This window comes from Artemia franciscana, chromosome 1, assembly GCF_032884065.1.
Source record: "Artemia franciscana chromosome 1, ASM3288406v1, whole genome shotgun sequence".
Classification (NCBI taxonomy): domain Eukaryota; kingdom Metazoa; phylum Arthropoda; class Branchiopoda; order Anostraca; family Artemiidae; genus Artemia; species Artemia franciscana.
Window position 1 is genome coordinate 22475895 of NC_088863.1, and position 15064 is coordinate 22490958.

Genomic DNA, 15064 nt, shown 5'->3' on the forward strand with positions numbered 1-15064 from the left:
TTAGATTTTTTAGTTTTTTTTATTAGTTTTTAGTTTTTATTTCTTTTTAGTTTTTTTGTCCCGGTCGTCATTTATATCCCCCTGCCCTGGTCGCTTTCTCTTTGAGTGTCGTCATTTATTTTTTTCTTTTTTAGTTCTTTTAGTTTTTACCTTTTTTAGTTTTTTTTTAGTTTTTAGTTTTTTTAGTTTTTTACCTTTTTTTAGTTTTTTTAGTTTTTTAGCTTTTTTATTTTTTTTTATTAGTTTTTAGTTTTTTTGTAGTTTTTGCCTTTTTTTTTAGTTTTTTGTCCTGGTCGCTTTCTCTTTGAGTGTCGTCATTTATTAGTTTTTTCCTTTTTTTTTTTAGTTTTTTATTGGTTTTTACCTTTATTTTAGCTTATTTTTCAGTTTTTTCCTTTTTTTTAGTTTTTTTTTATTTTTTATTTTTTTTAGTTTTTTACCTTTTTTTAGTTTTTTTAGTTTTTTTAGTTTTTTAGCTTTTTTACTTTTTTTATTAGTTTTTAGTTTTTTTTTGTAGTTTTTGCCTTTTTTTAGTTTTTTCAGTTTTTTTTTTAGTTTTTTATTGGTTTTTACCTTTATAGTTTTTTTAGTTTTTTAGCTTTTTTATTTTTTTTATTAGTTTTTAGTTTTTTTTGTAGTTTTTGCCTTTTTTTAGTTTTTTCAGTTTTGACGTCACCTAATCCAGTTTTTTCAGGTGACGTCACCTGACACATCCATCCACACATCCATCCACACATCCACAGACAGACAACTTATTTTTATATATATAGATATATATATTATATATATATATATATATATATATATATATACGGGAATGACAGATCTTTGCTTTCACTCAAAATTGGATTATCATGGAAGACTTATTTTAAAAGGTGGAAAACTCAAAGAAAGTATAAGAGTTTGGTAAAATTAGTAACAAATTCAGATAGGTTAATACTCTTAGGCCAGCTTTTATACTCCCTATATTGAATATAGGGGGGGGGGACTACTTACTTTTACCTACTTTGTAGGTAAAAGTAGGAACTAACTACCTACCTACTTTGTATACATTATCTGGCCACACGGAGCGTAAATGTGCCAAGCGAGGTGCGAGATGTCCCATATTGGGCAAAAAGAGTGCTATATTTTGCACGAAGAATATTTTTGTGGTGGAAGTGCACCACAAGTGGTGGAAAAAGAGGCACTCTAGGAGAGGTATTTCAATTCGGAATTTCGGGGCGTGGGGCCTTTTAGCATTTCTAGCGTGGGGCCTTTTAGCATTTCTAGCAACGTTTGAATTATTGGTACCGTGCAATTTTTGTAAAGCAGGGTGGCAAAAGCACCCATGGAGAGTACGTGAAGGGGTATCAACCTCCCACCCCCAGACACCCAACAATACCTAAGCGTTACAAGACTTTAAGCCATATTGTTTGAAAAAATATAACTTTTCAATAAAAAAAAACAAGAGCTAAGAGCTCATGTGCCACTTTTGACGAGGTCAGAAGAGCCAAGAGCTCATATGGCATGAGCTCTAGCAAAATTCTAAGAATCAATAGATTGATTTACAAGGAGAATCAGAGGTTTAATACCGGTCAGGATTTAAATAAAGAGATCTGAGACACCAGGTCCTTCTAAATATCAAAATTTCATTGAGACCCGATCACCCATTCGTACGATAAAAATACCTCATTTTTCAAATTTTTCCTCTCCCTTGAGCCCCCTCCCCTCCAGATGGTCAAATCAGGGACGACTTTATCGATTCAATTTTTGCAGGTTCCTGACACGCCTACCAATTTGTGTCGTCCTAGCACGTCCAGAAGCACCGAACTGCACTGGACCCCCCTAATTCCCCCAAAGAGAGTGGATCCAGTCCGGTTAAGTCAATCACGTATTTACGACTTTTGCTTATTCTACCCACCAAGTTTTATCCTGATCTCTCCACTCTAAGCGTTTTCCAAGATTTCCGGTTCCCCCTCCGACTCCCCCAATGTAACCAGATCTAGTCTAGATTTAAAATAACAGCCCTGAGACATAATTTCCTTCTAAATATCAAATTCCGTTAAGATCCGGTCATCCGTTCGTAAGTTAAAAATACCTCAATTTTTCTAATTTTCCGAATTAACACCCCCCAACTCCGCCAAAGAAAGCAGATTCAGTCCGGTTATGTTAATCACGTATCTAGGACTTGTGCTTATACTTACCACCAAGTTTCATCCCGATTTCTCCACTCTAAGCGTTTTCCAAGATTTCCCGTTGCCCCCTTTAACTCCCCCCAATATCACCAAATATGGTTGGGATTTAAAATAAGAGCTCTGAGACACGAGCTCCTTCTAAATATAAATTGATTAAGACCCGATCACCCATTCGTAAGCTAAAAATACTCCATTTTGTTCAATTTTTGTCTCCCTCCTACCACCCACCAGATTTTCAAGTCGGGGAAACGACTTTGTCAAGTCAATTTGTGCAGTTGCCTGACACGCCTACCAATTTTCATCGTCCTAGCACGTTCAGAAGCACCGAACTCACCAAAGCACTGGAAATCGCCCTAACTCCCCAAAAGAGAGCGGATTCGGTCCAATTATGTCAATAACCTATCTAGAACTTGTGCTTATTCTTCCCATCAATTTTCATCCCGATCTCTCCACTCTAAGCGTTTTCCAAGATTTCTGGTTTCCTAGATTTCTGTTTCCCCCCTCTATCCCCCTATGTCCCCGGATCAGATTTGAATCCGATTTGAGATCTTTCTATATATCAAGTTTCATTAAGATCTGATAACCCATTCTTAAGATAAAGATGCCTCAAGTTTCACGTTTTCCGATATTTCCGGTTCCCCCTCCAATTCCCCCCAATGTTACCAGATCTGGTCGGGATTTTGAATGAATGCTCTGAAGCACAAGATCCTTCTAGATGTGAAATTTTATTTAGATCTGACCACCCATTCGTAAGTTAAAAATACCTCCTTTTCTAATTTTTCCGAATGACCCCCCCCCCAACTCCTCCAAAGAGAGCCAATCTGGTCTGGTTATTTCAATCACGTATCTAGGACTTGTGCTTATTCTTCCCACCAAGCATCATCGCGATTTCTCCACTTTAAGCGTTTTCCAAGATTTCTGGTTTCTTCTTCCAACTCCCCCCTATGTCACCGGATCTGGTCAGGATTTAATATAAGAGCTATGAGACACGACATCTTTCCTAAAATCAAATTTCATTAGGATCCAATCACCCGTTCGTAAGTTAAAAATACCTCATTTTTTAATTTTTCTGAATTACCGAATTAGGTCCCCCCCCAACTCTCTCAAAGAGAGTGGATCCCTTCCGGTTATGTCAATCACGTATCTAGGACTTGTGCTTATTTTTCCCACAAAATTACATCCCGATCCCTCCACTCTAAGCGTTTTCTAAGATTTCAGGTTTCCCCCACCAGCTCCCTCCAATGTCACCGGATCTGGTTGGCCTTTAAAATGAGAGTCTTAAAGCACAAGATGCTTGTAAAGATCAAATTTCATTAAGATCCGATCACCCGTTCGTAAGTTAAAAACACCTCATTTTCCCTCCCCTCCCCCCAGATGGTCGAACTGGGGAAATGATTAATTCAAATTTAATCTGGTCTGGTCCCTGATACGCCTGCCAAATTTTATCGTCCTAGCTTATCTGGAAGTGCCCAAACTAGCAAAACCGGGACTGACCGACAGAATTTGCGATCGCTGTATGTCACTTGGTACATACCAAGTGCCATAAAAGCCTTTACTACAAACCTTAGCCTCCTTGAGAAATTTTAAAGCCCCTCCTCCAAAACTTTAGACGAAGCGATCCTGCATTTCTTAGACGATGCCATTTATAGGAATATATACAATTTTGCTTGCGACTATTTTATAGTCAAGGAAAAACATGTTCATTGTTCTATAGAAACGGAAGTACTAAAAAATTAGTTAATTAGATCAGTAGCAGAGTTAGGGATCCATATTCGGTCATTACAGCTAAGAATACTACTTAGAACAAATATATGACCAAGAAATACAGGGGCGGATTTAGAGGAAACTCTTGGAGAGGCCCGGTATAACAAGGGCACCAATGAGCAAAATCTTGGAGGGGGGGGGGCAATGTGACAATGGTACCAATAATTGACGAAATTGACAGATTTATTCTAAAAAAATAGAAAAAAAGAAAAAACAGGATAAGAGGGACCAAAAAATCTTAGGAGGGGGAGGTGAGGTCCTTTCCGAACCCCCTAGACCCGCAATTGAAGAAATATATTGTGCTTATCTATATATCTCAATAGTTTAATTTATTTCTATCTCCATCTGTTAAAAACTTAATCGCGTTATTCTTACTTGATTCATATATTATTCTGAATTATTTATTTTATTTGTATGTCATAGGATGCTATTTCATTCCTATATCCTTGCCATAATAAGCATTGAAAGAATTTCGATTATTTGTCTCCAATGACACACAAGTGAGTTAGAATTTATTCTCAGCGATGAATCTGGGATCACTTCCAACCTATGATTAGTGTTTTGACTCATACGTGTTCGTCCTTGGGCCTAGGTTGAAATATTCATTCACAATAGGCAGTATCTTCTACCCTCATATGATCCATTCAAATACTCTGATGGCATTCCAACATTCTGGGAATATTTTCACATGCAGTTAAATTTAAATTTCTGGTCTCCGGTATTTCCCGAGACAAAATTCTTCCGCAATGAAAAACACTCCACGTGGAGGGCCTAGCGCGTGGAGAAAGTAGACTTATTTTTTAAGTCCTAAACTTGCAGGAATTTAATTTCTGCAATTTTGAAGAATGTATTTAAAGAACTACGCATATATACAAAGACAAAAAAAAGAAGCATTGGCGTCACCCATTTAAAAAAAAAATTTATTTAATTTCTGAACGTTTTTGAATCAATGCATGTTTTGATTTTGGCTCTTTGCGGAGGAATAATTAAAACGAAATTTGTATATTTATTTTTTTTTTGGCTAAATGGCTTTCTCATAATTTTGATCGAATGATTTTGAGAAAAAAAGAGCGGGGGAGGAAGCCGGTTAATTAAAAAGGCAACTAGAACTTTTAATTTTTTACGAATCTTTTTATAAGTAAAAGATATACGTAACTTATAAATTAGCTTACGTAAAGAACTTTGTATTCTCATGTTTTTATTACATATATGAGGGAGTTCGCCCCCTCGTCAGTACCTCGCTCTTTACACTAAAGCTTAAATTTTGTCCCAATTCATTAAGAATGACCCCTGAATCACAAAAGCCGCAGAATAAATAGTTGAAATTACTAAAACACTTTAGCGTAAAGAGCGAGGTATTAGAAGGAGGTGAGCCGCTCATATGGGTAATAATTTCTGTTTGTTTCAAGTTTTAATGCTGCTGCTTACTTCCAGCTGAAAAAAAACTTTCATATTTATTTTTTCATTGTTTTTTTTAAGTAATGCTAGTAAATGCTGCGCTCCCTTCATGGAAATTTTCTTCCCTCCATGACAAATTCCTCGATGGAAAGTTCCCCCAGCATATCCCCCTCTTCTCAGCCCCTGCCTCCAACCAAAAATCCTCCTGAAAACGCCTGTACACTTCCCAATAACCATTACTATATGTAAGCACTGGTCAAAGTTTTGAACTTGTAGCCCCTCCCACGGGGACTGTGGGGGAGTATGTCGTCCCCAAAGACTTAGTTATAAGGTTTTTCGACTACGCTGAATAAAATGGCTATCTCAGAATTTTGATCCGTTGACATTGTGAAAATAATTAGCGTGGGAGGGGGCCTAGGTGCCCTCCAATTTTTTGGTCACTTAAAAAGGGCACTAGAACTTTCCATTTCCGTTAGAATGAGCCCTCTCGCAACATTTTAGGACAACTGGGTCGATACGATCATCCCTGGGAAAAAAAAATAAAATAAAATAAACACGCATCCGTGATCTGCCTACTGGCAAAAAATATAAAATTCCACATTTTTGTAGATAGGAGCTTCAAACTTCTACAGTACGGTTCTCTGATACGCTGAATCTGATGGTGTGATTTTCGTTAAGATTCTATGGCTTTTATGGGGTGTTTTCCCCTATTTTCTAAAATAACGCAAATTTTCTCAGGATCGTAACGTTTGAAACTTATATATTTAAAATCAGCATTAAAATGCGATTCTTTTGATGTAGCTATTGGCACCAAAATTCCTTTTTTTAGAGTTTTGGTTACTATTGAGCCGGGTCGCTCCTTACTACAGTTCGTTACCACGAACTGTTTGATACTTCGAGAATGAATTTGCTTGTTTGAGAGTGTTATACTTAAAATAGATTGTTTTAAGTATACTTAGAAATTATAAAATTTTTAGTTGAAATCTTTTGAAACTATAAACACAAATAGAACACTAGTATTTGTATATATACATACATATGTATGTATATATACAATATGTATATATACATATCCACCCATTATATTTTTAAAAAATTCAAATAAGTCTTCATCAAGGTGCAATTGAAAGTCAAACTTCAGCATGGGGTTGAGGAGGGATACATTCCGTCAAATTTAGGATAACTTTGATTCATTTTAAGTTGTAACATTACTCCTTACGTTCTCGCTACTGAATTTTTCATAATTCTTTTGTATTTTTTTTTCATAATACGTGGATTATACATCCAATTTTAATATGCTCAACAGCGAACTTCAGCGAACACCAGCTTGTCTTCTGAAATTGATAGACTTTGAAAGGCTTTTCGACCTTACATAGGATTTGTTTTTTCTTATGACATTTTGTGTCTTTAGAGATAAACTAGGACGCTTTGTTCGTTGATTTTTGGCAATTTTAAGACGATAAGAAATTCGAAGTTTCACTTGATAAACCTTTTGGCCCTATCCAGGCCAAAACTATTTTTTTCAGAGCAAATGGACCCAAAACGTCTCTTTTTTTGGCATCACATGTTTTGATACATTAAGAAAAGCGCTTGAGATCAAAACATTCGTCCAAATGAACCGTCTTCCGAAACTTTACGACCGTTAGCGTCACCGCTATGAACCCTTACTTGGTACAAGTGAGTGGAAAAGCTGATCGACAGGTTGGTGGCTAAGGCATTCTTCAAGGTGCTATTGCCAAAAGAAAGGTTGAATGAAGCTTAAAGTCCGTATTGAAAGCCGTGTTTTGATTAGAAGGCGATACAACAGTTAATGTCAATTTTGGTTCTTGTCCCATATTGAGCCTTCTGAATTTTTTTGTTAGATTTGGACCCGCAGAAACTGTGTTGTCATGCAAAATGTGTGTGAGCATGTTCAGAGAAGCTGGGAGGTTATATGCGTTACTATTTTTGGCAAAAAAAAGGGAAACGATGGTCAATGCTAGAGGTTTCGTTGATAAACATTCTGGACTTATTCAGGCTGAAATTATCGTTTTGGGAGATGAAATAGTCAAAAACGGTACTGTTTTGTGGCGTAATGTCTTTTTATTAGAAAAAATAAAGGGGCTAAAAGGGGCAACTTTATGTAACCTTTCGAATACATCCTTTCAAAAGGTCCCTTCAGAGAGTATCTTAAAAAAAAAAAAAATACGCCCTCCAAAATTCATCTTCTCGATAAAAAATGGAAATTCTGTATTTTCACAGATATAGGGTTGAAAAGCATGAGTTTCAGTTCTCAGACTTGTTGTACTTGAGTGTTTATTTTCTATCGAGAAAGTACCCTTTTTTGCTTATATTCCCCTCCCTTCTCTTCGCAAGTTTTATATACGAATAACTTTTGGCTGCTAACTTCAAACAAGAAAATGAGATACCTTAGATGTATATATTGTTTTCAGGTTCCATTTTTTAGACTTCAGACCACAGGGTCCCTGACATGATTAATCATCATATTCCACCACATGGTGTTTATCTCGAAGCACCACATGTACCGCAGAGTTCCACCTCGTGTAGCTTAGTTCCATGACACCCGGTGCAGTCCCCAGAACACTTACCACAGCTCTACCATGCTTGGCACGCGCCACCTGGTGCACGTCATTTCTGAAATGGCGATCCCTCGATTACCATAAACAGTTTATTAGACTGAAGGCGGCATTTTTGGACACCAGTCGACATCACGTGGCAAAAATTAGTGGCAAAATATTAGAAGAGGCTGGCTTCTGGCGCATTCTTAAAGGTACTGTTGACAACATTTTGAACCCTGTAAAGAACATATTTTCCTCACTGTGAAATGAAATACCCAAGATACACCAATAAATCAAACAGTTCGTGGTAACGAACTGTAGTAAGGAGCGACCCGGCTCAATAGTAACCAAAACTCTAAAAAATGGAATTTTGATACCAATAGCTACATCAAAAGAATCGCATTTTAATTTTGGTTTTAAATATATAAGTTTCGTTAAGTTTAGTCTTACCCATCAAAAGTTACGAGCCTGAGAAAATTTGCGTTATTTTAGAAAATAGGGGGAAACGCCCCCTAAAAGTCATAGAATCTTAACGAAAATCACACCATCAGATTCAGCGTATCAGAGAACCGTACTGTAGAAGTTTCGAGCTCCTATCTACAAAAATGTGGAATTTTGCATTTTTTGCCAGAAGGCAGATCACGGATGCGTGTTTATTTGTTTTTTTGTTTTTTGTTTTTTTTTTCCCAGGGGTGATCGTATCGACCCAGTTGTCCTAGAATGTTGCAAGAGGGCTCATTCTAACGGAAATGAAAAGTTCTAGTGCCCTTTTTAAGTGACCAAAAAAATTGGAGGGCCCCTAGGCCCCCTCCCACGCTAATTATTTTCCCAAAGTCAACGGATCAAAATTCTGAGATAGCCATTTTATTCAGCGTAGTCGAAAAACCTTATAACTATGTCTTTGGGGACGACTTACTCCCCCACAGTCCCCGTGGGAGGGGCAACAAGTTATAAACTTTGACCTGTGCTTACATATAGTAATGGTTATTGGGAAGTATACAGGCGTTTTCAAGAGGATTTTTTTGGTTTGGGGGAGGGGTTGAGAAGAGGGGGATATGCTGGGGGAACTTTCCTTCGAGAATTTGTAATGGGAGAAGAAAATTTCCATGAAGGGAGAGCAGGATTTACTAGCATTATCAAAAAAAAAAAAAACAATTAAAAAATAAAAAGTGAAAAAGCTTTTTCAGCTGGAAGTAAGGAACAGCAATAAAACTTAAAACAAACAGAAATTATTACCCATATTAGGGGCTCACCTCCTTCTAATACCTCGCTCTTTACGCTAAAGTATTTTCGGTAATTTCCACTACTTATTCTACGGCTTTTGTGATTCAGGGGGTCATTCTTAATGAATTGGGATAAAATTTAAGCTTTAGTGTAAAGAGCGAGGTACTGACGATGGGGCGAATCCCCTCATATATGTAATAAAAACATGAGAATACAAAAGTTCTTTACGTAAGCTAATTTATAAGTTACGTAAATCTTTTACCAATAAAAAGATTCGTAAAAAATTAAAAGTTCTAGTTGCCTTTTTAATTAACCAAAAAATCGGGGGGCAACTAGGCTTCGTCCCCCGCTGTTTTTTTTCTCAAAATCATTCGATCAAAATTATGAGAAGGCCATTGAGCCAAAAAAAAAAAAATATGCAAATTTCGTTTTGATTATTCCTCTGCGGAGAGCCAAAATCAAAACATGCATTGATTCAAAAACGTTCAGAAATTAAATAAAAAAAACAAGTTTTTTCAACTGATAGTAAGGAGTGACATCAAAACTTAAAACTCACAGAAATTACTTCGTATATGAAAGAGGCTGCTTCCTCATCAACGCCCCGCTCTTTACGCTAAAGTTTTTTACTGTTTTAGATAGAAGAATTGAGAGAAAGAGTCAAACTTTAGCGTAAAGAGCGGGGCGTTGATGAAGAAGCAGCCTCTTTCATATACGAAGTAATTTCTGTGCGTTTTAAGTTTTGATGTCACTCCTTACTATCAGTTGAAAAAACTTGTTTTTTTTATTTAATCCTCCTTTAAAGATGCACTTCTCCTTGATAGAAGTCTTTGCTTTGCATCCATTAAATATGCCAACTCTTCTGATTAATATTTGTTATGTTTTCTATATTTTTTTTTAAACTTGGCACAAAAAACTTTCTAATTATAGTTCCGGCAGCCATATCCTAAATATTGTTCATTCATGAAGTTATCTGCTAAGTGAATTACCAACGTCAGCGATGACGCAGGTACTACGACTGGTGCTATGTTTTTTCCCATTTTTTTTTTCAAAAGAAAAATAGTTCACACCTTTTATTGTCTTTCCGGCATTCCGCGTGTGTTTTCCCAAAGAATTTTTGATTAACGACCATTAAAGCTAATGAGCCAATTTTTTATGTTCCTTCTATTACATTGTTTCTCGACAGCCGATGCTACTATGAAAATTTCCTATGCATACAGGAAACTTTCGGCGCTTCATGGTTTTGCTGAATGAAACAAGTAAATAGACACAGTTTTAAATGGAATTTTAAAGGAAGGAAAAAACAAATCTAATGGCTTACTTTTTTTGATTTATTATGAATAGGTACGAGGCTTTTCCGTCATCTTAATTATTGTGATACCTGTTTCTTTCAGTATACGAGGACTTTTACAAAAATTGTCTGGCATATATGTGGGAGAGATCCAGTATAAAGTTTTTCATTTATACCCCCCCCCCCAAAAGAGATGACGGTCCCTGAAACGGCTTTGAATTTGCTTAGGCCCGTAAGCATGAACTTGTTCTTGTTTTGGAAGGGGACTGAAATCTCATAATTTAGGAAGGGTAGATCTAATAAGGGCTAAAAATCGTGTGGTCAAACAAGAATTAGAAATATAAAAAAATCGTGAAATTATGGCGAGAGAGTGTGAAATCTAATTAGCTCTTTGTCCTTGAGCACAGTGTAAGGCTTTCATCTTTTTAGAATAGTTATTATTATCATGAACAGACGTTTACAAACATTCAACGGTTTAGGGGGGAGCACAGCGCAGATGTGACATTCTATATAGTGTGACATGCTTCTAACCGCCTCTATATAGTGTGACATGCCTCTAACCGCCCTTAACATTTTCTTTTGCTTGTCCTTCCGTTTCAACTCTGTAGTCTCTTTTTTACTTTGTTTCGTGTTTTAATCGTTTGCTTATGCAATAATAAAGATTTTTACTCCGTTAAATTATGCATCCAAGAGGGTGATGTTAATGATAGCAGTGTTCCCTGAATTCCCCCCCCCCAACAAAAAAATTGAACTCCCTGAAACCTCTCCAAAAATTAACATAAGTGAAAATTAACGATTTTTTATTTAACTTTTGTGTGTTCATGTATATTAATTTTTCGTGAAACTTTAGGGAGCTCAATTTTCTTCCGTGGAAATTTGGGAACAGTGTCGTGAGAACAGCCATTTTGACCTATTGTGGCAGCTGAAGGCACCCTTCAGGCGTCAGGGGTGTACACGACAAACCATGTTATTTTCCTTGCTATATTTATCTCAAGGATTGCTGCTCTTTGACGAAGATGGCAGAGCAATTTTGGCAAAAGCAAAGGAAGGCAAAAATAAGCAAAAAAAAAAAAAATCCATTCTTCAGAAACAGAGACTCGGAAGGATTACCTAAAAGGATATCTCTGGAAACTTTTCACATTGAAGTGACAACCATCCATGCAGCATTTTGGACCTCCACAAATCCAAATAAAAGCATCGCCTGTTGTAGCAGCACTAGCATTTCTTTAAGCGTACTTTTCTTTCAAACATACTTCGGGATTGATGTCCTGATTTGAAACACTTTCTTTTGTTTAGCATTTATCAAAGACTGTTAAGTTTCGATCATATTTCTCTCAAGGTATTCGAAGAAAAGAGGTTGCATACCAGTACCAGCTTGGATTTGCAGATCTACTGCTGCTACTACTAACAACTCACTGCAGCACCAAGCCGCCTGAGGCCGTCACGGCTACGAACACTCCTTCTCCATCTCAATTTATTCAAGGCCTCTTCTTTGCACTCTCCCAAGAAGTTTCCATTCCCTCAAATGATTCCTTATGACATCCTCCCACCCCATCCTGGGATGGCCCGCTTTTCGTTTTCCCTAGACGGCTGGGAGACATACGACGGACGGATTTGAAGATATATATATATATATATATATATATATATATATATATATATATATATATATATATATATATATATACTAGCTGTTGGGGTGGCGCTTCGCGCCACCCCAACACCTAGTTGGTGGGGGCGCTTCGCGCCCCCCCCCAAGCCCCCCCGCGCGCGTAAGTCGTTACGCGCCATATTAGTTACGCGCCATTGTAGTTGTGTCCCTATGTCCCACCTGTGAATATAGATATATATATATATATATATATATATATATATATATATATATATATATATATATATATATATATATATATATATATATATATATATATATATATATATATATATATATATATATATATATATATATATATATATATATATATATATATATATATATATATATATATATATATATATATATATATATATATATATGTTTTTAACTACGTAAAACTTGCGAATATACAACATTCTTTGCTGTCCCATTGTCTGTGCATATAAATAGATTGTCAGGTTTACCGACTCTTGAACATGCAACATATAATGGTCCATGGGAAAACAATCCGTATTCAGATCTATACCTCATGATTCTAATGATTGCCCTTGAGCTTTGTTGATGGTGATTGCTAATCGACCATTCCCTGAGTCGCCATCGTCATTTATATATCCCCCTGTGCACCCCGGCGTCCCCTTTGTAGTTATGTCCCTGTGTCCCGGTCGTCATTTATATTCCCTGTGTCCCGGTCGTCATTTGTGTCCCGGTGTTCCAGTCTGTGATTTCTCTTTGAGTGTCCCGGGCGTCATTTATATTCCTTGTGTCCCGGTGTCCCGGTCGTCATTTATATCCCCCTGTGCCCCCCGGCGTCCCCATTGTAGTTGTGTCCCTGTGTCCCGGTCGTCATTTATATTCCCTGTGTCCCGGTCGTCATTTGTATCCCGGTGTCCCGGTCTGTATATACATTCGTTTTTTAGTTTTGTTTTTCTCCTTTATTTTTTTCCTTTTTTCTTTTTTAGTTTATTTAGATTTTTAGATTTTTTAGTTTTTTTATTAGTTTTTAGTTTTTTTGTAGTTTTTACCATTTTTTTACTTTTTTATATTTATTAATATTTTTTTAGTTTTCTTTTTCTCTTATTTTTCAGTTTTTTCCTTTTTTTTAGTTTTTTCTTTTTTAGTTTTTAGTTTTTTTTTGTTTTACCTTTTTTTTAGTTTTTTTAGTTTTTTTAGTTTTTTAGCTTTTTTAGTTTTTTTATTAGTTTTTAGTTTTTTTTTAGTTTTTGCCTTTTTTTAGTTTTTTCAGTTTTTTTTAGTTTTTAGTTTTTTACCTTTTTTTAGTTTTTTTAGTTTTTTAGCTTTTTTAGTTTTTTTTCTTTTTAGTTTTTTTTGTAGTTTTTGCCTTTTTTAGTTTTTTTTCTTCTTTTGTATTAGTGTGAAATAATTCAGACGTCATATGCGGACAAACACGACGTCACTCGACAGACAGACAGACAGACATAACCCACAAACAACTTATTTTTATATATATTTATTCATATTTTTTTAGTTTTCTTTTTCTCTTTTTTTTCAGTTTTTTCCTTTTTTTTAGTTTTTTTCTTTTTTAGTTTTTAGTTTTTTTAGTTTTTTACCTTTTTTTAGTTTTTTTTAGTTTTTTTAGTTTTTTAGCTTTTTTAGTTTTTTTATTAGTTTTTATTTTTTTTGTAGTTTTTGCCTTTTTTTATTTTTTTCTGTTTTTTTTTAGTTATTAGATTTTTACCTTTTTTTTAGTTTTTTTTAGTTTTTTAGCTTTTTTAGTTTTTTTTTCTTTTTAGTTTTTTTTTGTAGTTTTTACCTTTTTTAGTTTTTTTCTTCTTTTGTATTAGTGTGAAATAATTCAGACGTCATATGCGGACAAACATGACGTCACCTGATCCATCCACAGATCCACACACAGACAACTTATTTTTATATATATAGATATATATATATATATATATTTATATATATATATATATATATATATATATATATATATATATATATATATATATATATATATATATATATATATATATATATATATATATATATATATTTGAAGAGGCCAAAAGTTGTAAAGAAAAATTATACACCATATGTGATTTTTGCGGTAAAAAGTGAAATTTTGTTTCTCAAAAAGCTAAAGTTTTCAAAATTTCCCGGATTATGCTATTTAAACTTTCCGAAACCTCCGCTCCCACTACGGTCTTGTAGCTTATGTTTAATAACCATCATTTGTCTGTGTAAGTAAAAAGAAACACCAGAACTTTATGTCACCACCACAGACAATATTAAGACTGTCTATTAGACTATCTATTTTAAAACATACTTTGAAGTACGAAATTTAAATATGGCAATGCAGGGCTGATGACTAAACTATGGGTGCGTATTTTTAGCAAGCTTTTACTATGTTTTTATCGTTAATCGCCTTTTATATTATCGCATTCTAACCATGCGATACATAAAGCAGCCGGTATGTTTTTGCAGGAGGTCAGAGTCCTGATTGATTTTTATTAATGGACATGATTTAATCAGACTGGTATGCAATGGACCAGCCAAAATCAAATCTTTGGTTTAGGACTGGTTGTCACTCAAATTTGGTCTCACATAAATGAACAGGGTTGGGAGTTGATACTTCTCTTCAGTTTCCAATTTGTCACTGTAGATCAAACAAAATTCTTAATTTGTACAGATTTTTTTTTTAGTTTTGCTTATTTTAAAAGCCTCGTCAGTTTTAAATATAAATAGGCTCCAAACCGCAGGTGATATGCGTGTGGAGGAACTTGTTTCAAGTGGGACACAAATTCGAGAAATAATTCAGAAAGGCGAATTACACAGAAAATGTAAGAGATGAATAAGAGATATCGTAAAAATATCGATATTTGGAGGGGGATACTTCCACTTTATTCAAGCTTGCTGTAGATCACAGTAGATGTATTACACACTAGAAAAATGTTTCTCCAAACACGACACACATTTCATAGCGCGTAATTTGGGATGTTTCCCAAACCGTCAAACCCATAGTTTCAGTTGCAACTGAGTT

At 35.3% G+C, this 15064-nt stretch overlaps 1 long non-coding RNA gene across 1 annotated transcript; it reads right to left on the reverse strand.

Annotated features, from left to right (window-relative positions):
• Positions 1 to 12457: 12457 nt before the first annotated feature.
• LOC136039168 (uncharacterized) lies at positions 12458 to 13959 on the reverse strand. Its single transcript, XR_010620392.1, has 2 exons — positions 13205 to 13959; positions 12458 to 13155 (listed from the first exon to the last, which is right to left on the reverse strand). It is a non-coding gene; the product is annotated as an uncharacterized LOC136039168 (long non-coding RNA).
• Between the last annotated feature and the right edge of the window lie 1105 nt (positions 13960 to 15064).